Source organism: Schistocerca gregaria, chromosome 3, assembly GCF_023897955.1.
Source record: "Schistocerca gregaria isolate iqSchGreg1 chromosome 3, iqSchGreg1.2, whole genome shotgun sequence".
NCBI lineage: Eukaryota > Metazoa > Arthropoda > Insecta > Orthoptera > Acrididae > Schistocerca > Schistocerca gregaria.
In genome coordinates, this window is record NC_064922.1 from 620,362,949 (window position 1) to 620,388,957 (window position 26,009).

Genomic DNA, 26,009 nt, shown 5'->3' on the forward strand with positions numbered 1-26,009 from the left:
ATGGAAAACGAAGATTTTTTTTATTTTTTTGGCAGTCCTATGACTTGTTTAATGTGGCTCACCACCACAATTTGCTCTCCTGTGCCACTCTCTACATCTCTAGACATAACTTGCTTAATTATTCATTGTGTATATTCCAATTTCTGTCTTCTCCTACAGTAGGGCATTCGAACGTTTCAGCGGTTAATTATGTCGTTTTATGCTCAAACGTGCTTTTTTCCTTCATGAATTTCAGTATTTTTTTAAAAAAATGGAAATTAAATTCGAGTAATTCGAAAGCCCGTTAAAGCACATCATTTCAATTAGGTGATGCGTGTGACTTCACTTGTAAACACGCTGGTTCTTCTGTCATAAGGTTCATTCACAGTAATACGTTGTTTCGGAATTTACGCTTCGGAAAATGGGTTAAAATTATGTATAGTGCCACATTGTACAAATGTATCTATAAAAACTCCTGGAAAACTGTTTTTGAGTGTCCCAAAGAATGAGAAGATCCGTAAAATGTAGCTGCAACTTGCTCGTAGAGATGCAAATGAGACAGTCGTCAGCACGTGTATTTATTTCTGTGAGGATCAGTCTGATGAAGTAAACACTACACATGAACACCTTGTCGCTTGTAACGTTATAAGCAAGGCTCCTGATTTCTAATGCAATGTTTTGAAGATTGATCCTCATTCGGAGGAACCGAGCGAGGTAGCGCAGTGGTTAGCACACTGGACTCGCATTCGGCCATCCTGATTTAGGTTTTCCGTGATTTCCCTAAATCACTCCAGGCAAATGCCGGGATGGTTCCTTTGAAAGGGCACGGCCGACTACCTTCCCCGTCCTTCCCTAATACGATGAGACCGATGACCTCGCTGTCTGGTCTCCTTCCCCAAACAATCCAACCAAACCCATTAGGAGGAAAATTTTTTTCGCTTAATGCTACTGTCTTCTTAAGGTTACTTTATTCCTAATACAGTTATCTAAGAGCTTTAAATTCTGTACAATATTTTAATATCGAATTTCATTATTAGCTTCATTTCACACTTCATCAATTTCAGATGAACCACAAAGACAACTGTGGTGTTAAGAAACTGTATTTCATGCCTGATGTCCTTCTTATTGTGAAGAATCTGAGGAACCAGTTAACTATATCCGATCACTTACCTCTTCCCAAACAAATCGTTTAGTATTATAAGTTTGCGTCTTCCAATTCCGTCCACTCGCCTTGTTATAAAGATATATGATTTTGACAAAGAGAAAAACTGAGCTCTGTTTGAAACCTACGAGGAAATGTAACAAGCCCAGGGCATAAAGATAAAGTGAAAGCTGTTCCTGTTTTAAATCACAGTGCTTCAGCAGAAGTATGTACTAGAAGGCATCAGCTACATATTTTACGGACGTGATTTTCCGGTACTTTAAATTAATGATCTCGAAGAACAGAAAAACTGCGATGTGTAAGGCAAACACAATGACGCTCTGCTGTTCCCTACGAGGGTTATTACGCTGTATGAAAGTTTGAAAATTGAGAAAAGAGGCACATGTAAAACAGTGGTAGTTCCGGCAACAACTACAGCAATTAACAATCAGAATTATCTTCTGATTGAAAAAGTTACCACTGCGTTTTATTGTGCCAGCTTTCACAACTTGCCCTGGAAATACTTTTCAGCATGGTCCGAGCAAACAATCCCGTTCTAGATTCCCTCAATTTAAAACAATGCTGCGACTTATTGCTCTGTCACACTACTTCCGTCCCAGTCGACATTCACGTTTCTTATTTACGGGACAAAAAAGAAGAAACAAGGAACGAAGAGGCCATAAACGCATTAACTTTCGGAAACTTTCCATTATCGGCCTCCACAAGATTCCTTTCCATTGTTACTTAAATGTCGTAAATGCGTTTTCTTTCACCAAATAACTAAACTACTTGAAGAAAAAGTACGGTAAAACACTAATAACATCGGCTAACACGCCTATAACCCACATACTTCGTCTTACTCCTCGCCTATGACGTCATCAGGGCTTCAGCCAGTAACAGAGCTTTCTGATCCTATGGCCAAATGTTGAAATTTAATGTTTCTCAAGCATTAATTACATAAGAATAGCTAATATTTTGTGATAATATTGACCTAAAATGCTATTTGAATGTTATAGTCATTCAGATACTTTTAAAATAGGAAAATACCCTGATATAGTACAGAACGACTTGATTTAATAATATGGAAGTTACTCCCGAGTGTCTAAAACTTTTTTTAAGTCATCAGTCTTCTGACTGGTTTGATGTGGCCCGCCACGAATTCCTCTCCTGTGCCAACCTCTTCATTCCAGAATAGGACTTGCAACCCACGGCCTCAATTCTTTGCTGAATTTATTCCAAGCTTTGTCTTCCATTACAGATTTGCCCCCTATAACTCTCTCTAGCACCATGGAAGTCATTCCCTGATGTCTTAACTATGTCCTATCATCCTGTTCCTTCTCCTTGTCAGTGTTTCCCACATATTCCTTTCCTTTCTCATTCGGCCTAGAACCTCCTCATTCATTATCTTATCAGTCCAACTAATTTTCATCATTCGTCTACAGCACCACATCTCAAATGCTTCGATTCTCTTCTGTTCCGGTTTTCCCACAGTCTATGTTTCATTACCAACAACGCTGTGCTCTAAACGTACATTCTCAGAAATTTCTTCCTTGAGTTAAGGCCTGCGTTTGATACTAGTACACTTCTCTTGGCCAGGAATGCCCTTTTTGACATTGGTAGTTTGCTTTTGATGTCCTGTTTGCTCCATCCGTCATTGGTTATTTTGCTGCCTAGATAGCAGAATTCTTTAACTTCATCTAGTTCTTGACCATGATGTTAAGTTTCTCACTGTTCTCTTTTCTGCTACTTCTCATTACTTTCGTCTTTCTTCGATTTACTCTTAATCCATATTCTGTACTCATTAGAATGTTCGTCCCATTCAGCAGATCACGTAACTCTTCTTCACTTTCATTCAGGATGACAATGTCATCAGCAAATCGTATCATTGATATCCTTTCACCTTGAATTTTTATTCCACTCTTGAACCTTTCTTTTATTTCGATCATTGCTTCTTCGATGTACAGATTTAACAGTAGGGGCGAAAGACAACATCCCTTCCTAACACCCTTTTTCATTCGAGCACTTCGTTCTTGGTCGTCCACTTTCATTATTATCTCTTGGCTCTTGTACACCTTGCATATTGCCTGTCTCTCCCCATAGCTTACTACTATTTTCCCAGAATTTCGGACATCCTGGACCATTTTAGATAGTCTAACGCTTTTTTTGGGTCGACAAATCCTATGATTTTCCTTTAGTCTTGCCAAACTGATTGTCACCTAATACACCCTTGATTTTATTTTCCAGTCTTCCGTTTATTACTCATGTCAGCAACTTGGACGCATGAGCTGTTAAGCTGATTGTGTGATAATTTTCGCACGTGTCAGCTCTTGCAGTCTTTGGAATTGTGCAGATGATATTTTTTGTATGTCGCCAGACTCATACATTCTACATATTAACGTGAATAGTCGTATTGTTGCCAATTCCCCCAATGATTTTAGAAATTCTGATGGAATGTTATCTATCCCTTCTGCCTTATTTGATCTTAAGTCTTCAAAAACTGTCTTAAATTCTGATTCTAATAGTGAATCCCCTATCTCTTCTAAATAGATTCCTGTTTCTTCTTCTATCACATCGGACAAATCTGCCCCATCATGGGCCTTCAGTGTACTCTTTCCACCAATCCGCGCTTTCCTCTGCATTTAACGGTGGAATTTCCCTTCCACTGTTAATGTTAGCACCCTTGCTTTTAATCTCACCGAAGGTTGTCTTTAGTTTCCTACATACTGAGTCAGTTCTTCCGACAATCATTTCCTTTCCGATTTATTCACATTTTTCGAAATGGCTCTGCGCACTATGGAACTTAACTTCTGAGGTCATCAGTCCCTTAGAACTTAGAACTACTTAAACCTAACTAACCTAAGGACATCAAACCCAGTCAGGATTCGAACCTGCGACCGTAGCGGTCGCGCGGTTCCAGACTGTAGCGCCTAGAACCGCTCGGTCACTTCGGCCGGCCTTCACATTTTTCGTGCAGCCATTTCGTCTTAGCTTCCCTGCACTTTCTATTTATTTCATTCCTTAGCGATTTGTATTTCTGCATTCGTGAATTTCACTGAAAATGTTTGTACTTGCTTCTTTCGTCGATCAACTGAAGTATTTCTTTTGTTACCCTTGATTTTTTCGGAGTTACCTTCTTTGTACCTATGTTTTTCTTTCCAAATTTTATGATCGCCCTTTTTAGAGATGTCCATTCCCCTTCAACTCTACTGTGTACTAAGTTACCTAATTTCTGAATCTCTGCCCGACCATGATGTAATCTTCCTGTATCTCTCGGTCACTTCCAAGTATACTTCCTCCTCTTTTGATTCCTGAACAGAGTATTTCCACTACCTGAAATTCGTTGCAGAACTCAATTAGTCTTTGTTCTGTCTCGTTCCTAGTAGCAAGCTCACATTTTCCCGTAAACCTCTCTTCTATTCCCTCTCCTAGATGCGCATTCCAGTTCCTCGTGGCTATTCATCTCCCTTTACGTACTGAATTACCCGTTAAGTATCTCTTCTGCATGTAAACCTGAAGGATCGTCGTCGGTGCTGGTATGCTGTCGATTCTGATAGGAACAACCTTATCACTGAACTGTTCATAATAACACACTCTCTGCCCTATCTTCCTTTTCATAATGAGTCTTACCCCCGTCATACCATTTTCTGCTCCTGTTACTCTATACTCATCTGACCATAAATCTGTGTCTCCTTTCCACTTCACTTCACTGACCCTTACTAAATCTAGACTGAGCCTCTTCATTTCCCTTTTAAAATTTTCTAGCTTCCCTCCCCCGTTCAAGCTTCTGACATTCAACTCCCCGACTCGTAGAACGTTATCCTTTCATTGGTTATTCAATCTTTTGCTCATGGTAACCTTCCCCTTGTTAGTTCCCTCCCACAGATCCGTATGGGTGATTATTGCGGAATATTTTGCCAATGGAGAAATCATCATGACCATTTTTTCGATTGCACACCACATTTACTGTGTAGTAGTTTCGATTGCTTTCTACATCCTCTCCGACCTCTTTGGCAAGGCCGTTGGCAGAATGAGGATCACTTCGGGTGCCAGAAGTCTTCTGCCGCCGATGCTGATTATCAATCAAAAATTAAGCGGTGACAGGTTTCGAACGCGAGCCCGCGGAGGTTTTGGTTACTAATCAAAAATACTGTCCCTAGACTACGAATACAGAAGTTTTCGTAGCATTCGTATCTTCTCGTCATATCTTTCTTATCAGTGCATTTAATTTTCAGCACCCTTTTCTGACAGAGTACACTCCTGGAAATGGAAAAAAGAACACATTGACACCGGTGTGTCAGACCCACCATTGCGAGAGGGCTGTACAAGCAATGATCACACGCACGGCACAGCGGACACACCAGGAACCGCGGTGTTGGCCGTCGAATGGCGCTAGCTGCGCAGCATTTGTGCACCGCCGCCGTCAGTGTCAGCCAGTTTGCCGTGGCATACGGAGCTCCATCGCAGTCTTTAACACTGGTAGCATGCCGCGACAGCGTGGACGTGAACCGTATGTACAGTTGACGGACTTTGAGCGAGGGCGTATAGTGGGCATGCGGGAGGCCAGGTGGACGTACCGACGAATTGCTCAACACGTGGGGCGTGAGGTCTCCACAGTACATCGATGTTGTCGCCAGTGTTCGGGGGAAGGTACACGTGCCCGTCGACCTGGGACCGGACCGCAGCGACGCACGGATGCACGCCAAGACCGTAGGATCCTACGCAGTGCCGTAGGGGACCGCACCGCCACTTCCCAGCAAATTAGGGACACTGATGCTCCTGGGGTATCGGTGAGGACCATTCGCAACCGTCTCCATGAAGCTGGGCTACGGTCCCGCACACCGTTAGGCCGTCTTCCGCTCACGCCCCAACATCGTGCAGCCCGCCTCCAGTGGTGTCGCGACAGGCGTGAATGGAGGGACGAATGGAGACGTGTCGTCTTCAGCGATGAAAGTCGCTTGTGCCTTGGTGCCAATGATGGTCGTATGCGTGTTTGGCGCCGTGCAGGTGAGTGCCACAATCAGGACTGCATACGACCGAGGCACACAGGGCCAACACCCGGCATCATGGTGTGGGGAGCGATCTCCTACACTGGCCGTACACCTCTGGTGATCGTCGAGGGGACACTGAATAGTGCACGGTACATCCAAACCGTCATCGAACCCATCGTTCTACCATTCCTAGACCGGCAAGGGAACTTGCTGTTCCAACAGGACAATGCACGTCCGCATGTATCCCGTGCCACCCAACGTGCTCTAGAAGGTTTAAGTCAACTACCCTGGCCAGCAAGATTTCCGGATCTGTCCCCCATTGAGCATGTTTGGGACTGGATGAAGCGTCGTCTCACGCGGTCTGCACGTCCAGCACGAACGCTGGTCCAACTGAGGCGCCAGGTGGAAATGGCATGGCAAGCCGTTCCACAGTACTACATGCAGCATCTCTACGATCGACTCCATGGGAGAATAGGAGCCTGCATTGCTGCGAAAGGTGGATATACACTGTACTAGTGCCGACATTGTGCATGCTCTGTTGCCTGTGTCTATGTGCCTGTGGTTCTGTCAGTGTGATCATGTGATGTATCTGACCCCAGGAATGTGTCAATAAAGTTTCCCCTTCCTGGGACAATGAATTCACGGTGTTCTTATTTCAATTTCCATGAGTGTAGTTGCAAAAGTAAAAATGGCTTTCCACTGGCGTTTCTCATCGTTGGTACGCGAGTTTTGGACTTTGTAGAAGGATTAAGGGTGGATGGAAACCCTGATCTGCTGATTTAGGAAGTGAGCAGCTGTGCGTACTTGCGAGACAGTTTATTGCAAAGTATTTTGTCAAAATGTTGAAAGGTGGGTGCAACCCCCTCAGCCTATGAGGTTTTATAATCAGAGATGAAATGGTTAGGTACCGGTAGCTGGCGTCGGGTTCGCGGGAAGTATGGAAAACCTGGAAGTGTTCTTTGTGGAAGAGGAGAGGGAGGGGGTGTAGCCAGAAATTAATTGTCACAGCATTCGTGTGGAAGAATGTGAGATAGAATGCATTCCGTCATTTCTTGTCAGTGTTGACAGGTATTTCACAAAATTTACGCTCATCTGTTTGCCCTCTGCAAAGGGGTTTTCACTTCTGATAGTGCCGCCTTATGACTTAATGACTCATATCCTGGAGGTAGCCAATTTCTGTGTTTTCCAGCATGTTGTCTACATCTTTGTCGACTCAAGGCAAATGAAAAAATTCACAAAATTTTGAAATTAGACATCTTTCATATTATGTCATAATATACTTGGTATCTCACAAAATACGTCAAAATGTATTAACATTAACTTTAATAAATGTAGGGCTACTTACTACAGCAAACTAAAAACATTTCTTTTTTTTGTCTGTGTTGCAGGTAAGTGCCAAAAACTGGACAGATTCATAGGCACAAACTAACCTCAGAACATGGAGAAGAAACCACCCTGTCGTTCATCGAAAGGTAAGCGCCTTGTCAGTTGGAGTAACTCAGTATCTTACCTTCGAAAATAATTCATTAGTCTAAATATATTCGAACTCAATATGTTTCGATCCCAAAAAGCTTAAAGTATAGCAATTTCAGACTGTCTACCAGCTACTGTATCGACTGTAAGGTAGGTACTACCTCCAACTGCAGAATTTACAAGGCCAGAAAAATGAAACTGAATATCTCTAAGAACATAGGAATCTCCAGTAAACTGTTGACGTCTCGGAGCAACTTCTAGAGATATATAAACGGCCTTCAATGTCTTCAAAGTTCTGTGCATGGGAAACCATAAGCGCTGGGACAGCCAAGACAATGGGGCATTGCTCAGTCAGTCGCAGGGAACCTCACAGGACGTGCAAATTCTTCATGCTACGTCTCGCAGGGCATTCCGAGAGCATCTTTCGTCCCGCCCCAGTTAGCTATGGTTTCTGCAGACAGTGAAACTAAATGACAAACGAAAGTCTTCGAATTTCAGACGACGTTTTTCCACATTTGCAGGAGAAAGATGCCCTACTCGCCTTTTCTGTCAAGTATTGACCTATGTGAATAATAAGCGGTATGTCCACAGCTGAGACTCAGCACGTTCGCATGTGATAAAGAGACATGGTACATAATATCGGACAAATTAAAGGTGCCTCGTGATTGACATTAATATTGGACTTTTGTTTTCGTTCTATTCTACGAGGAGACTCATTACTAGTTCAGATTGCTTTGATACGTTAGAGTTAATAGAGTTAACTGGTTGTCCACCAGCTATCTTGCTCCATCAAGACTCTATACGACTATCTTACACCTATGAAGTAGATGCATTCTGAAAAACAACTAAATTTAATTCTCAACGGTAGCTGATCCCCAGGTTCACTGACTTTAAAACATACACTACGTGATCAAAAGTATCCGGACACACACAAAAACATACGTTTTTCATATTAGATGCATTGTGATGCCCCCTACTACCAGGTACTCCATATCAGCGACCTCAGTAGTCATTAGACATCGTGAGAGAACAGAATGGGGCGTTCCGCAGAACTCACGGACACTGAACGTGGTCAGGTGACTGGGTGTCATTTGTGTCATAAGTCTGTAGGCGAGATTTCCATACTCTTAAACAACCCTTGGTCCACTGTTTCCGATGTAATAATAAAGTGGAAACATGAAGGGACACGTGCAGCACAAAAGCGTACAAGCCGACCTTGTCTGTTGACTGACAGAGACCGCCGACAGTTGAAGAAGGTCGTAATGTGTAATAGGCAGACATCTAGCCAGACCATCATACAGGAATTCCAAAGTGTACCAGAATCCACTGAAAGATCTATGACCGTTAGGAGGAATATGAGAAAACTTGGATTTGATAGTCGAGCTGCTGCTCATAAGCCACGCAGCACCCCGATAAATGCCAAACGACTCCTCGCTTGGTGTAAGAAGCGGAAACATTGGACGACTGAACAGTGGAAAAACGTTGTGTGGAGTGACGAATCACGGTATACAATGTGACATCCGATGGCAGGGTGTAGGTGAACGTCATCTGCCAGCGTGTGTAGTGCCAGCAGTAAAATTCGGAGGCGGTGGTGTTATGATGTGGTCGTGTTTTTCATGGAGGGGGCTTGCACTCTTTGTTGTTTTGCGTGGCACTATCACAGCACATACCTACATTGGCTTTTTAAGGACCTTCGTGCACTCCACTGTTGAAGAGAAATTCGGGAGTGGCGATTGCATCTTTCAACGCGATTGAGCACCTGTTCATAATGCACTGCCTGTGGCGGAGTGGTTGTACGACAATAACATCCCTGTAATGGACTTGCGTGCGTAGCCTGACCTGAATCCTATAGAAAATCTTTGGGACGTTTTGGAACGCAGACCGTGCCAGGCCTTACCGACCGACATCGATAACTCTCCTTAGTGCATTACTCCGTGAAGAATGGGCTGCCATTCCCCAAGAAACCTTCCAGCACCTGATTGAACGTATGCCTGCGAGAGCGAAAGCTGTCATCAAGACTAAGCGTGGGCCAACACCGTATTGAATTCCGGAAGGCGCCACGAACTTGTAAGTCATTTTCAGCCTGGTGTCCGGATACTTTTGATCACATAGTGCAGAATAACATCGGAATTAAGTACAGCCTTTACTACTGAATGTTGGGCTAAGACCACGATGAACTGAAGGGTGTCGTCAACCTCTTGGATAAAGAAGCGGTGAGCCGAATGCAGACGGAGTTAAAATACAGATTAGATGTTGCACACCATGAAGGCGATATTCGCTAAAGTTATCAACAATCATGTAGGAAAAACATGCGATTTTAATCAAGCAAAGGGACCAAGTGTGTAGCTACTGTGTTCTACAAAAACTGTGCAAACAGCACTTGAGGTAAACGATACTTATTCAGGTTGTGTTGGCAAGATGAAGAACAAACACGGTGTTTAAAAAAAAAGGATGCCGTGTCCTTAAAGGAGGAAATACGAGCTGAAACGAGACAAAATGGCTTACAAACATACGTCTGAAAATATACTTTAAATGTGAGCTGCACCCTTCGGTTGTATAAATATATATGTTGACGCAAAGGAGATGTTAATGGTCATCCTCAAAAGTGGAAATCTTCCAGACGTTTTCAGAGAATTTTTAGCTCATGCGAAAGCACCTGGTTGCCACCCGATCGGGAAACATGAAAGAGTCAAACACGTACAAGTCGTCACGGCTGTGGAACACATCATTTCCTTTAAACGTACCTTAGAATGAGCTAGGGGATCTCCTCGACCTATCAACAGCCCATTAACCATCTGCGTTAGGTACTGTCGCACGAAGGGTGTAAAATGGGGTTAGGGCCAGTTGAGCATCAACCAGACCCGATGTCTTTCTGAAAGGATAATTTATTGCGATCGAATTTGGTAATAAGCAAGACTGTTGATATGTCCGGTAAAGCATACGGTTCTGTGAGTCTGTCATACACAATAATTCGTATTCACACTGATGCTAAAGAGAACGTGGTACCTTGCTTTCATAGTCTCTCGCGGATTTTAATTTGTCCACACGTGGTTATGAGGTAGTTTACACGGTCCATGATCACCACCTATGTTTGATGTCAACATGCAGTATCCACTCACAGACGCCAAGTGGCAACATCAGAAGTGCAGGGTGTATAAAGCGCGTCGGGGAAAGGCGGTAAACAGTGGAGTCTTGCCGTAATGCGGAAACGGAGCACTTATCTGACGTCCAAAAGGACACGATTATTGGATTTCGGACCAAGGATGGAAGCATTCCGAAAACGGTTAAGTTTATAAACCGTTCGCATGCAGTCACCGTTAAAGCACACCGTGCATGGCAAAACGGCGCTATCAAAAACCGGCGCCGAGGTAACTGTGGTGCAACTATGAGTCACAGGTGACCGGAGTTAAGACCTTTATAATGGAAACATACACGAATGGCGAATCGTTCCGACGACGATATGGGTTGCAAATGAGGAGATCCAGTGAAATACGTAATTTGAGCATGGACAGACTGTTACGGCACGGTGCCTGGAAAAGAGCAGCTCCGAAATTATGAAGCTGGTAGGCTGTTTGCGTACTGCTGTCACGAGCATCTGCGGAAAGTGATTAAGGGACGATGAAATCGCATGTAGCCGTTGCAGTGTTGGACGCCCGCGTCTCATCGCAGACCATGGAGGTCAGAGGCATGCCCACTGTGTATAAGGATACTGATCTGTGGCAAATCTGACTACAGAGTCAAATCTGATATAGGCAAAAATGTTTCAGTGGACTCCGTTCAGCACATTGTTGAACATGGGGCTCCGCAGCAGGTGACATCAGAGTGTTGACCCTATGACGTCGTCAGTTGCGATTTCAGTGGCAACAGGGTCATCGTGGATCAATGAAAACGCGTCGTCTGGTCGGATGAACCACTTTTCATGACACGATAGTTGTGTCCCAATATGGCGTCATCCAAGCGAAGAGCTGCTTGAACCATGCTTCGTACCATGGACACGCTCAATAAGTGTGTGTGTGTTGGGGGTTATGGACGCTCAACAGCGAGATCATCAGCGCCCTACGCTCAATAAGGACAGTATTACGTTATGGGGAACATTCCATGGGTCGCTGGTAGTAATCGAAGGCACTGTGACAACTGTGGAATATTTGAACAATATTGAAGATCACCTGCCACTTTCCATGCTTCATGTCTTCCAGTTGGACTAGAATCGTACTCTAATTGTTTGAGGAGCATGATAATGAAATTGCGGTGATGCCTTGGCCACCAAATTCCCATGTTCTGAGCCGGAAGGTGCATATGTAGGACGCTATTGGGCGTCAGCTCCGCACCCACAAACTACGCTTCGTAATTTACAGGGTTTAAGGGACCTGTGTGCATACATCTGGTAACAGATACCTCTGGAAACCTACCAAGGACCTGTCGAATGCGTACCACGCAGAACAGCTGCTGTATTGCTTTCTAGTGCGCTATTAAGTATGTCGTCATTATGTTTTTGCTCGTCATTGTATATATAGTCAAGAGAATTAGAAATGTTTATGTATATGCTTTCATTTTTGTACTTCAAGACTTCCTTATTTTTTGTCCCTTCGCCTTTACAGTAATTTTTATGGTACCGCTTTGAATGATTGTGCAGGTTAGACGTTCCTCCAGCTGTTGCACTGTCCCGCGTTCCCCACTACCATACGCTGTCTAATCAATAACATCCGAACAGCTATCAATCGACATTAAATGGGATTGGCGTGCACCCTTTGCCTCTATGGCGGCTTGTACTCTGCTGGAGATACTTTCGGTGAAGATACTGACGGTCTGTGGAGAAACACCAGCCCATTCTCACTCAAGAGCTTACGAGGCGCCGTTTGACCATTGTACTCCATTCTTTTAGCTCCCTAGTCAGTCGTCCTAGCTGCACTGCTGGTAGCACTTTGGGACTGACGAGTTCATTCGACTTGGACAGCTTTAGAAGAACTGAAATGTCCCTGATGCGTCCGTTACTCGGATGAAATACAGTGACTAGGGCACGCTCGAAGTGTCTGTTGTCTGCTGACCCACCGTTTGTGATATTACTGCGTCTCTGCTAAGAACGCGATTTTATATTGGTGAATGAGACTCTCCAGACGTCTAGTGGTCAATTTGTTGATGTTTCCGGATGCTTTTGATCGCATAGTGTATATATATCTTGGTTTTTAGTCCTCTACTCTTTCAAACAACTGCAACGCATCCGTTTTCCAATTTGATACATCTAGTTGCGTGAGGCCAGTGAGATCAACCGGGGTACTCCTGTACTCATCAATTTCATACCCGCATGACAGACGTGGTATTCAGATCAAAGCGAGCAGCAATGTCGCGTAAAGGAAAATCACAGCTCCGATATGCATTACCCTTCCTTTATCGAATGCCGACACTTGCTGAGAGACATGTGTCCTTTATATACGAGGCATGATACGACATTCACATAACCAACCAACACCCACCCACAGCGATACCTCTCCTTACACAAGGAATATAATTTGTTCTGTTGCGCTGAAATTCTGACCATTTGCATGTCGACGCGTGCAGTACACGTATGACCCGACTCCGCACCTGAGATCGCTAGGGCACGACTGATCTGGACTCCGAGGTAAGCCGGTTCGTATCCTACTGGTGGACAATTGCCACTGCTAGTATTTGGCGGCCAATAGGCGGAGCAGTGTCCTGAATTAAATTCTAAACCTCTGCACAGTGTCGCGTGAAGGGAAGGCATGTGGTGCTGTTTGTGGTGATCCGTTCGTTAGATGGGGACCTGAAGCTCAGCGGCCCCCATGGTTCTGTCTGAGAGAGAAGTATGCTGTTTGCCGGCACCTGGCATCACCCTCTCCCTGCCCTTCATCTACAACGACGTCCGCCCCGGTAGCTGAGTGGTCAGTGTGACGGACTGCCGTCCTACGGGCCTGAGTTCGATTCCCAGATGGGTCGAGAATATTCCCCGCTCAGGAACTGGGTGTTGTGTGGTTTCATCATCATTTCATCTCCATCCGGCACGCAGGTCGCCCAATGTGGCGTCGAACGTAATAAGACCTGCACCAAGGCGGTCGGGCCTTCCCCGCAAGCGACCTCCTGGCCAATGACGCCAAACGCTTATTTCCATTTCATCTACAACAACACGAACCCAACACTACGTTATTAGCACTCATGACAGTAGTCCATACGACACAGATACACTGTCCAGCCACACTGATGTAAAAATGGTTCAAATGGCTCTGAGCACTATGGGACTTAACTATTGTGGTCATCAGTCCCCTAGAACTTAGAACTACTTAAATCTAACTAACCTAAGGACATCACACACATCCATGCCCGAGGCAGGATTCGAACCTGCGACCGCAGCAGTCGCGCGGTTCCGGACTGCGCGCCTAGAACCGCTAGATCAGCGCGGCCGGCCACACTGATGTAATCCCTAACTATGTTCGACGTCAACGTGAAATAACCACTCACAGACGGCAGGTGGCATCACTAGCAGTGGAGAGTATATGTAAAACGTGTTCGCGGGACGCGGAAAAACAGTGCAGTCGTAATGCTGAAACGGAGCGGTTTGTCTGACATCCAAAAGGGCTTGATCATTGGCTTTCGGGCCAAGGGTAAGAGCCTTTCTGAAACGGATAAGTTTGTAAACTGTTCGCGTGCTGCTGTGGTTAAAGTAAATCGTGCATGGCAAAATGGCGCTATCCAAAATCGGCGCTGAGTCAAATGTGGTACACCACGGGCAGTAGAGTACAGGGGTGAACGACGGCTGTGGAGATGTGTACTGGCAAACAGAAGTGCAGCAGTTAGGAATCAGACTGCCCAGTTTAGCCAAGAGCTGCCAACAGTGTCTCCTGAACGACCGCTCAGCAAACGTTGGTGGACATGGGTTTCCGCAGCAGGCGTCTGGTTCATACAGCCTTGGTGCCTGATGTTCATCGGCGATGAGGGCAGGAATCTGCACGCCAGTACCACAAGAGGGCGTGGTGAAAGTAGGATTTTTCAGACGAATCATGTTTAATGCTCCATCGGACACATGGCCATTGGCGTGTATAGAGCGAAACGTCTGAAAGCAAAGCATCCAGGTCGGAGGGGGGTGCCTTTTAGTCTGGGGATTGTTTCCACGGTGTTTTGGAGGACGAAATAACGCCTGTCGGCACTGTGATGGGATCTTAGATTTACTTCTGAACGAGGCCGAGTTGATACTACAACACTCGTAAGATGTTAGATCACTTTATTATGCGAGGCGTGTTTTTTTAAGTAAGTACCGTTTTGAAATTTAAAAAAAGATGTGCTAAGATATCTCGATAATTTTATTTCTACATAAAAGCCTGGACCTTAATCTACGCACTGACGCCATTACAGTCTGATTCTTCCTTGTTTACGTTGTGTACTGAGTGTTTTTGATGCCTCCGATAATCTTTGAGTCCCAACGACTGTGAAGAATGGGGTGTTATAAGATTTCTTAGTACTAAACGCCTAAAAGCGATCGATATTCATCATGAGATCTGTGCAGTTTACGGAGAAAACATTATGAGTGATGGAATGGTAAGGAAGCGGGTGAGAGCATTTAAAGATGGCCGGACTAATGTGCTTGATGAACAACGGAGTGGGCGTCCTTCGGTCGTTAATGAAAGTTTGGTGCAGGAAGTGGACAATAAGGTGAGAGAAGACAGACGCTTTACGATTTCCTCCTTGCGGGATGACTTTCCTAATGCTTCTCGTAGTGTTTTGTATGGCACTGTGACCGAGCGCTTGAATTACCGAAAATTGTGCGCACCTTGGGTACCGCAAATGTTGACGGATGTGTATAAAACCAAACGTTTAGACAGTGCTCTGACTTTCCTTGAGCGGTACCACAACGACAGTGATGATTTCTTAAGCCAAATTATTACGGGCGATGAAATATTGGTGGCCTACGTCACACCAGAATCAAAGCAACAGTCCACGGAAGTTGAGCAAGGGCATCGTTTTGCTGCAAGACACTGCCCGTGCGCATGTAGCGAATCACACCAAAGATCTCATCACATCTTAACGATGTGAAACTCTAGAACGTCCTCCGTCAACCCCGATCTTGCTCCCAGCGACTACCATCTGTTCCTGCACTTGAAGAAACACCTGGGTGGTCAGCGTCTTCAAGACGATGACGGCGTCAGAACAGTGGTGATGCAGCGGTTAACAAGTCAGGCGGCAGACTTCTATGACGAGGGTATTCAGAAACTGATACAACGTTATGACAAGTGCCTCAATATCACGGAAATTACGTAGAAGAACTGGTTAAGGTACAGGATTTCAGGTAAAAATAAAATTATTGAGATATCTTAGCACGTCTGTTTTTTAATTTCAAAACGGTACTTACTTAAAAAACGCGTCTCGTAACATGAACGTCATGAAATACTTTGTAACAATACAAGGCGACAGGAATGTCATGTGTAATTGTTACTGCCACTGAACACTAACATATCGGTGGACACAGTACAAGAGAATAGTCCCTTCTCTGAAAGTGCAGTTGAGAGTAGACTTTGCTACAGGCTTCTGTCTAATACAACTCTCGCACAGCTGGTTGTAGTGAGACGGTGCTTTCGTCTTCGGCGATGATTGCAGACTGTGCTGAGTGGAACTCCACTTTGACGTACAAAGGTAAGCTGCAGCGGTAGAGTATCTACGCCGATGTCTGTCACTGGTCGTTGCGGTTGGTTGGTTGGTTTTTGGGGAAGGAGACCAGACAGCGTGGTCATCGGTCTCGTCGGATTAGGGAAGGATGGGGAAGGAAGTCGGCCGTGCCCTTTCAGAGGAACCATCCCGGCATTTGCCTGGAGTGACTTAGGGAAATCACACTGGTCGTTACGTCCCAGCAACGACTTACTTGGGATCCGTCACAGGTACCAACTTTGCCGTGGGGCATCGTTCTTGGCATATCACATGTGGAATTCCCTGGGTGATTTCGTCATTGTAGAAGGCACAATGGATTAACACAAGTATGCATCTATCCTTGGGGACCATGTCCGCGCCTGTATGCATTTGCTTCTTAGGCACGATGGCATCTACAAGCAGGGCAATGCAACGTGCCACCAAGCTCGCATTGTACGTGCGTGGTTCGAAGAGCATCCGGGTGCGTTTACCGTACTCCCCTAGCCCCAAGATCGCCGGATTTAAACCCTATAGAGAATCTGTGTGACCACCTCGGTCGGGCTGTTCGCACCATGGAGCCGAGAAACGTAGAACAGCTCGCCACGGCGCTGGACTCGGCATGGCTCCACATCGCTGTCGGTACCTTTCAGAACCTCTCTGACTCTTCCTGCACGTCCCGCAGCAGTACGCGGAGCGAAAGGTAGTTTTTCAGACTTTTGAAGGGGGGTCACAGTAATGTCACTGCACAGTGTACTTACTTGGCACTTGACAACGGGCCGGGGGAAGGCAACTGCAAATCACCTGCTCCACTGGGGCGTTGTCTGGAACGGCGGTGCTCGATTCTACTGTCTGCTCACCAACGGTAGTTCCCTAAGTATGTGACTACTTTGAAAATACTTCAGGCCAATTTGACGTTTGTTGTATACCGCGTTTATTGCAATTTTAATGGCGAGCAGGGTATATATATATACAGGGTGGTCCATTGATAGTGACCGTGCCAAATATCTCACAAAATACGCACCAACGAAAAAAATACAAAGAACGAAACTGGTCTAACTTGAAGGGGAAGGCAGACGCCGCTATGGTTGGCCCGCTAGATGGCGCTTGCCTAGGTCAAACGGATATCAACTGTGTTGTTTAGATAGGAACCGCCATTTTTATAACAAATTCGTGTAGTGCGTAAAGAAATATGAATGTTTTAGTTGGACCATTTTTTTCGCTTTGTGACAGATGCCGCTGTAATAGTCACAAACGTATGGCTCACAATTTTAGTCGAACAGTTGGTAACAGATAGGGTTTTTAAATTAAAATACGTAACGTATGTACGCATGAACATTTTATTTCCAATGTGATACATGTATCTTTCTGAACCTGTCATTTCTCTGAACGCATACTGTTACAGCGTGATTACCTGTAAATACCACATTAATGCAATAAATTGTCAAAATGATGTCCATCAACCTCAATGCATTTGGCAATACGTAACCACATTCCTCTCAACAGCGAGTAGTTCGCCTTCCGTAATATTCACACATGCATTGATAATGCGCTGACTCATGTTGTCAGGCGTTGTCGGTGGATCACGATAGCAAATATCCTTCAACTTTCAGCACAGAAAGAAATCCGGAGACGTCAGATCCGATGAACGTGCGGGTCATGTCATGGTGCTTCGACGACAACTCCACCTGTCATGAAATATGCTATTCAGTACCGCTTCAACCGCAAGCGAGCTATGTGCCGCACATCCATCATATTGGAAGTACATCGCCATTCTGTCATGGAGTGAAATATCTTGTTGTAACATCGGTAGAACATTACGTAGGAAATCATCATACATTGCACCATTTAGATTGCCATCGATAAAATGGGGGCCAGTTATCCTTCCTCCCATAATGCCGCACCATTCATTAACCCACCAAGGTCGCTGATGTTCCACTTGTCGCAGCCATCGTGGATTTTCTGTTGTACAGTAGTGCATATTTTGCCGGTTTACGTTACCGCTGTTTGTGAATGACGCTTCGTCGCAGAAAACCTGCCATCATCCCGTAATTCCTCTAGTGCCCAGTGGCAGAACTGTACACAACGTTCAAAGTCGTCGCCATGCAATTCCTGGTGCATAGAAATGTGGTACGGGTGCAGTCGATGTTGATGTAGGATTCTCAACACCAACGTTTTTGAGATTCCCGATGCTCGCGCAGTTTGTCTCCTACTGATGTGCGGATTAGCCGTGACAGCAGCTAAAACACCTACTTGGGCATCATTTGTTGCAGATCGTGGCTGACGTTTCACATGTGGCTGAACAATTCCTGTTTCCTTAAATAACGTAACTATCCGGCGAACGGTCCGGACACTTGGATGATGTCGTCCAGGATACCGAGCAGCATACATAGCACACGCCCGTTGGGCATTTTGATCACAATAGCCGTACATCAACACAATACCGACCTTTTCCGCAGTTGGTAAACAGTCCATTTCAACACGGGTAATGTATCACGAAGCAAATACCGTCCGCACTGGAGAAATGTTACTTGATAGCATGTACTTATACGTTTGTGACTATTACAGCGCCATCTCCTCCCCCTATGAACCATGGACCTTGCCGCTGGTGGGGAGGCTTGCGTGATACAGATAGCGGTACCGTAGGTGCAACCACAACGGCGGGATATCTGTTGAGAGGCTAGACAAACGTGTGGTTCCTGACGAGGGGCAGCAGCCTTTTTCAGTAGTTGCAGGGGCAACAGTCTGGATGATTGACTGATCTGGCCTTGTAACATTAACCAAAACGGCCTTGCTGTTGTGGTACTGCGAACGGCTGAAAGCAAGGGGAAACTACAGCCTTAATTTTTCCCGATGGCATGCTGCTTTACTGTATGGTTAAATGATGATGGCGTCCCCTTGGGTAAAATATTCCGGAGATAAAATAGTCCCCCATCCGGATCTCCGGGGAGGGGGGGGGGGGTGACTACTCAAGAGGACGTCGTTATCAGGAGAAAGAAAACTGGCGTTCTACGGATCGGAGCGTGGAATGTCAGATCGCTTAATCGGGCAGGTAGGTTAGAAAATTTAAAAATGGAAATGGATAGGTTAAAGTTAGATATAGTGGGAGGAGGAACAAGACTTCTGGTCAGGTGAATACAGGGTTATAAATACAAAATCAAATAGGGGTAATGCAGGAGTAGGTTTAATAATGAATAGGAAAATAGGATTGCGCGTAAGCTACTACAAACAGCATAGTGAACGTATTATAGTGGCCAAGATAGACACGAAGCCCATGCCTACTACAGTAGTTCAAGATTATATGCCATCTAGCTCTGCAGATGACGAAGAAATTGAAGAAATGTATGATGAGATAAAAGAAATTATTCAGGTAGTGAAGGGAGACAAAAATTTAATAGTCATTGGTGACTGGAATTCGATAGTAGGAAAAGGGAAAGAAGGAAACGTAGTAGGTGAATATGGATTGGGGGTAAGAAATGCAAGAGGAAGCCGTCTGTTAGAGTTTTGCACAGAGCATAACTTAATCATAGCTAACACTTGGTTCAAGAATCATAAAAGAAGGCTGTATACATGGAAGAAGCCTGGAGATACTGACAGGTTTCAGATAGATTATATAATGGTAAGACAGAGATTTAGGAATCAAGTTTTAAATTGTAAGACATTTCCAGGGGCAGATGTGGACTCTGACCACAATTTATTGGTTATGAACTGTAGATTAAAACTGAAGTAACTGCAAAAAGGGGGGAATTTAAGGAGATGGGACCTAGATAAACAGACTAAACCAGAGGTTGTACAGAGTTTCAGGGAGAGCATAAGGGAACAATTGACAGGAATGGGGGAAAGAAATACAGTAGAAGAAGAATGGGTAGCTTTGAGGGATGAAGTAGTGAAGGCAGCAGAGGATCAAGTAGGTAAAAAGACGAAGGCTGGCAGAAATCCTTGGGTAACAGAAGAGACATTGCATTCAATTGATGAAAGGAGAAAATATAAAAATGCAGTAAATGAAGCAGGCAAAAAGGAATATAAATGTCTCAAAAATGAGATCGACAGGAAGTGCAAAATGGCTAAGCAGGCATGGCTACAGGACAAATGTAAGGATGTAGAAGCTTATCTCACTAGGGGTAAGATAGATACAGCCTACAGGAAAATTAAGGAGACCTTTGGAGAAAAGAGAACCACTTGTATGAATATCGAGAGCTCAGATGGAAACCCAGTTCTAAGCAAAGAGGGGAAAGCAGAAAGGTGGAAGGAGTATATAGAGGGTCTGTACAAGGGCGATATACTTGAGGACAATATTATGGAAATGGAAGAGGATGTAGATGAAGATGAAATGGGAGATACGATACTGCGTGAAGAGTTTGACAGAGCACTGAAAGACCTGAGTCGAAACAAGGCCCCGGAAGTAGACAACATTTCATTGGAATTACTGACGGCCTTGGGAATGCCAGTCCTGACAAAACTCAACCATCTGGTGAGCAAGATGTATGAGACAGGCGAATTACCCTCAGACTTCAAGAAGAATATAATAATTCTAATCCCAAAGAAAGCAGGTGTTGACAGATGCGAAAATTACCGAACTATCAGTTTAATAAGTTACAGCTGCAAAATACTAACGCAAATTCTTTACAGACGAATGGAAAAACTGGTAGAAGCCGACCTCGGCGAAGATAAGTTGGGATTCCGTAGAAATATTGGAACACGTGAGGCAATACTGACCCTACGACTTATCTTAGAAAATAGATTAAGGAAAGGCAAACCTACATTTCTAGCATTTGTAGACTTAGGGAAAGCTTGTGACAATGTTGACTGGAATACTCTCTTTCAAATTCTAAAGGTGGCAGGGGCAAAATACAGGGAGCGAAAGGCTATTTACAATTTGTACAGAAACCAATTGGCTATTATAAGAGTTGGGGTCCATGAAAGGGAAGCAGTGGTTGGAAAGGGAGTGAGACAGTTTTGTAGCCTCTCCCCGATGTTATTTAATCTGTATAATTAGCAAGCAGTAAAAGAAACAAAAGAAAAATTCGGAGTAGGTATTAAAATCCATGGAGAAGAAATAAAAACTTTGAGGTTCGCCGATGACATTGTAATTCTGTCAGAGACAGCAAAGGACTTGGAAGAGTAGTTGAACGGAATGGATAGTGTCTTGAAAGGAGGATATAAGACGAGCATCAACATCGAGTATAGATTTAAATGTCAGGAAGTCGTTTGTGAAAGTATTTGTATGGAGTGTAGCCATGTATTGAAGTGAAACATGGATGATAAATAGTTTAGACAAGGAGAGAATAGAAGCTTTCGAAATGTGGTGCTACAGAAGAATGCTGAAGATTAGATGGGTAGATCACATACCTAATGAGGAGGTATTGAACAGGATCGGGGAGAAGAGAAGTTTGTGGCACAACTTGACTAGAAAAAGGGATCAGTTGGTAGGACATCCCCTGAGGCATCAAGGGATCACAAATTTAGCATTGGAGGGCTGCGTGGAGGGTAAAAATCGTAGAGGGAGACCAAGAGATGAATACACTAAGCAGATTCAGAATGATGTAGGTTGCAGTAGGTACTGCGTTATGAAGGAGCTTGCACAGGATAGATTAGCATGGAGAGCTGCATCAAACCAGTCTCAGGACTGAAGACCACAACAACAACAGCGCCATCTATCACAAAGCGAAAAAAGTGGTCCAACTAAAACATTCATATTTCTATACGTACTACACGAACATGTAATAAATGATGGGGTTCCTATTTTAAAAAAACGCACTTGATATCCGTTTGACCTATGGCAGCGCCATCTAGCTGGCCTACCATAGCGCCATCTGGTTTCCCCCTTCAAGCTAGATGAGTTTCGTTCTTTGAATGTTTTTCGTTTGATGCATATTTCGTGAGATATTTGGCCCGGTCACTATCAGTGGACCACCCTATATATATATATATATATATATATATATATATATATGTGTGTGTGTGTGTGTGTGTAGCACAACTTTGCCGATCGTCGCATACCTGCACCAAATGGACGACTGCAGTTGACATTTCTTTCGCATGTGGACGAGGAGTTCCTAGCAAATGCTTTGACGGGCGCAGGGTAAAAGCCTCCCTCGGTGAGAAAAATAGGACCCGTGCCTCCCGGACCCTTAAACGTCCCGCGGTCACAGAAGAAGAACAGTTCTCCAATTCAGCAGCGCTTGGTGGCCGCGTGGTCTTAGGCGCCTTGTCACGGCCCGCGCGGTCCCCCCCCCCCCCCCCCCCCCCCCCCCCCCCCGTCGGAGGTTCGAGTCCTCCCTCGGGTATGTGTGTGTGTGTGTGTGTTGTCCTTAGCGTAAATTAAAGTTAGATTAAGTAGTGCGTAAGCTTAGGGACCGATGACCTCAGCAGTTTCGTCCCATAAGACCTTACCACAAAAAATTCCTACAATTCAAAGCAAGTAGAAATATACATACTAGTCGAAGCTGTTAAAATAATTTTCTGTCATAACATTCACGGTAAATGATAACAGCCAAACAGTTGCAGGATAAAGAGTTATTAAAATCCTTGAAGACAGTTTCGGTATATCTAAATATACCTTCATCAGAAGCAAAATACACTAAAATCACAACCTGCAGTGGTGATATATAAAACAATCGTGCCAAGGCGACGTCAGTAGTTAAAACATCATCTCCATTTATACAACATAATTATGAAGAGAATGTCGATGCGAATATTTAGATATACCGAAACTGCGGTCAAGGATTTTAATAAATCTTTATCCTGCAAATGTTTGGCTGTTATCATTTACGGTGGAGCTTTTCAACAGTTGCTGTTTCAGCCATGTTTAAAATCTTGAGTTTGTATCATAAATAATAAGGAAAACGACCCTGATTATCCTGCTGTTGCTTAAACGGTAATTAATGGATGTTTTACCAATTCGTGTTAGCGTTGCCCAGGGTGTACCACGAGGACGCGGACTGTCTCAGGTTTTACTTCGTAGGAAAGTGATTTCATGTATTGCATTCTTGAAATTTTTCTATTTTTGAAGTTTGTCACTTCGTGCTTCATGAATTTTAAATCCGGGCAACACCGTTCGTTCCTTTTTTTTTTTAGGAAATGATCGCAATTTTGTGTCGAGTTACATTTGCTGCAGTACCTGAAGAAATCTGTCTATATTTTTGGCTTCAGGAGGAGAACTGTCTTCTGTACTCGCTGTAGAAACTTTCGCAAGCATTGGTGGCTTCTGTCTATTCCAAATTAGTTCTGCCCGCATGGATGGAGGAAAGAGTGCGTTTTTGTCTATATGAGTATCTACTAAGCAGTCTCAGAACGTTTGTAGTTTTTCACACAAAAGCACAGCTGACAGTAAGCGCTCAACAAAACAGTCACCAACTGTATCACGATACAGCATTGGCAAATCAAATATATAAGACATAAACTTACCGATTTCATTTCTGGAATAGTAGTCATGTGCTCTGCCTCAGGATTTCATCACCAGCTATTCTTGCGTGGTTGTAGTGCCTTGACTTGCAGGCACATAAGTATCTTCACTGTAGACAGCTTAAATAAAGCTTTTGAAATTCTTTATGTTGCATGTCCATCAAACTACATTAAATTTAATAACGTTTTGATACGGAAAGCGTAACCTTTCTGATGTAGCATTTTGTTTCCCGTTCTACTCACAGCAACTGCAACAGCTTCGGAGAACATGTTCACTGTGAAGCGATCAGCTTTAGGCAGAAACCTGAGCCCACAAACTACCACTCTGAGGAGGCGCAGAGGGCTCCGAGCTACAACCTGCTGGTGCTTACACTGAGGCGACAAAAGTCATTCGATACCGTCTAACCCGGCGCAGTGCAGCAGATCGAGATAGCATGGACTCAACAAGTCGTTGGAAGTCCCGTGCAGAAATTGAGTCCATAACTGTCGGTGCCACATTTTGTGCACGAACTGACCTCTCAATTTTGTCCCACATATGTTCGCTGGGTTTCATGGTGGGCGATCTGATTGGCCAAATCATTAGCTCAAACTATCCAGAATGTTCTTCAAACCAGTTGCAAACAGTTGCGACCCGGTGACATGGCACATTACCGTTGAGCAAATTTCCATCGTTCAATGGCTGCAGATGGTCTCTACGTAGCCAAAGACAACCATTTCCTGTCAATGATCGGTTCAGTCGGACCATAGGACCCAGTCATTCCATGTAAACACAGCCCTCACCATTAGGGAGCCACCACCAGCTTGCCCAAGGCATTGTTGGCACTTTGGGTACTTGGTTTCGTTGGGTATGCGCCACACTCGAACCATACCATCAGCTCTTACCAACTGAAACTGTGACTCATCTTGTGAGTCACGGTTTTCAGTCGTCTGGGATCCCACGGATATGGTCAGGAGCTCGGGAGAGGTGCTGCAAGTGGTATTGCCCTATTACCGAAGGCACTGTCCGCCCCCGGTAGCTGAGTGGTCAGCAATACAAAATGTCAATCCTAAGGGCCCGGGTTTCTATTCCCGGCTGGGTTGGAGATTTTCTCTGCTCAGGTACTGTGTGTTGTTCTAACCATTATCATTTCATCACCAACGACTCATAAGTCGCCGAAGTGGCGAACGGCTTACCCGACGGAGGCCCTAATCACTCGACATTTCTAGTGAAGGCACTAGCATCGGTCACCTGCTGCCTTACTCTATTAACGCCAAATTTCGCCGCACTATCCTAATGGACACGTTTGTCGTACGTTCCGCATTGATTTCTGCAGATTTGCTTTTCTGTCGGCACTGACAACTGTACGCAGACGCCGCTGCTCTCGGTCTTTAAGTGAAGGCCATCGGCTCCTGCTCTGTCTGTGGTGGGAGGTAATACCTGAAATGAGTATCTCGGAATATTGAACTGCCTAACGATTCCATAACGGAATGTTCCATGCGTTTGCTTCTGATTAACTTTCAAAGTGTGTTAATTTCCGTCGTACGGCTATAATCACGTCGGAAACCTTTTCACGTGAATCGCTTGAGTACAAATGACGGCTCCGCTTTTTTTTTCTTTATTGTGATTTCATTCCCCTGCCCCATATGGGCAGGGGAGGGCTGTCAGCGGCACAATCCGCGGCTCTTTAGCCTAGTGACATGACTACTTAAAATAAGAATAAAATGTTACATACATAAGGTGATAAAGGGGAACTTAAAACAGAACAATGTGAGAAAATGGAGGTAAAAAATAGACTAACACTGAGACGTTCATGGAGGACAGTTAAAAAATGGCATCAGAATGTTAAAAAAAAACCACACAGTTGGCGATTCTTCAAAACTCAGAGAAGACACTGAATCGACATGCACAGGTTAAAAGTCGGCCACAGTAGTAAAAACACTCCGGAACAACACACTTAAAACCCACTTGGAGCACACACGACGAAGAATAAAACTGCCGGGCGGTACCTGCCGAGGGAAAGGGCAGAGAGGATGGAAAAGGAGGGGAGAGCAAGAGGCAGCAGGGGAAGTGGCGGGATGAAGAGAGGAGGGGCATCAGTGGGTACACGAAGAGGCAGGGGACACGTGGGGGGGGGGGGGAGATGAAGAGGGAAGACAGAGAAGGAGGGTGTGCAGACACACTGAAAGGAGGCACAAGAGATGGAGGGGGAGTAGGAGGGGGAAGTCGCTCAGGAGGAGGGAAGGGGAGGAGAGGGTGCCCTGAGGAGGAGGCGGGAAGATGGGGTTAGAGTTGGTAGGAAGGGTAGGTGTCAGGGCGAAGCTCATCATCCGGGAGGGGTAGATGGTGGAAGTTGTGTTGGGAAAGGAGATTGAGGGTGTGGAGATGGAGAGGGGGTGGGACACGACGGTAAAGGCGCGGC

The 26,009-nt window shown here is 44.8% G+C and overlaps 1 protein-coding gene across 6 annotated transcripts in view; it reads left to right on the forward strand.

Moving 5' to 3' along the window:
- LOC126355206 (rho-related BTB domain-containing protein 1) overlaps positions 1-26,009 on the forward strand; it is a 1,271,465-nt gene that overhangs the window by 721,442 nt on the left and 524,014 nt on the right. The window lies entirely within an intron of this gene.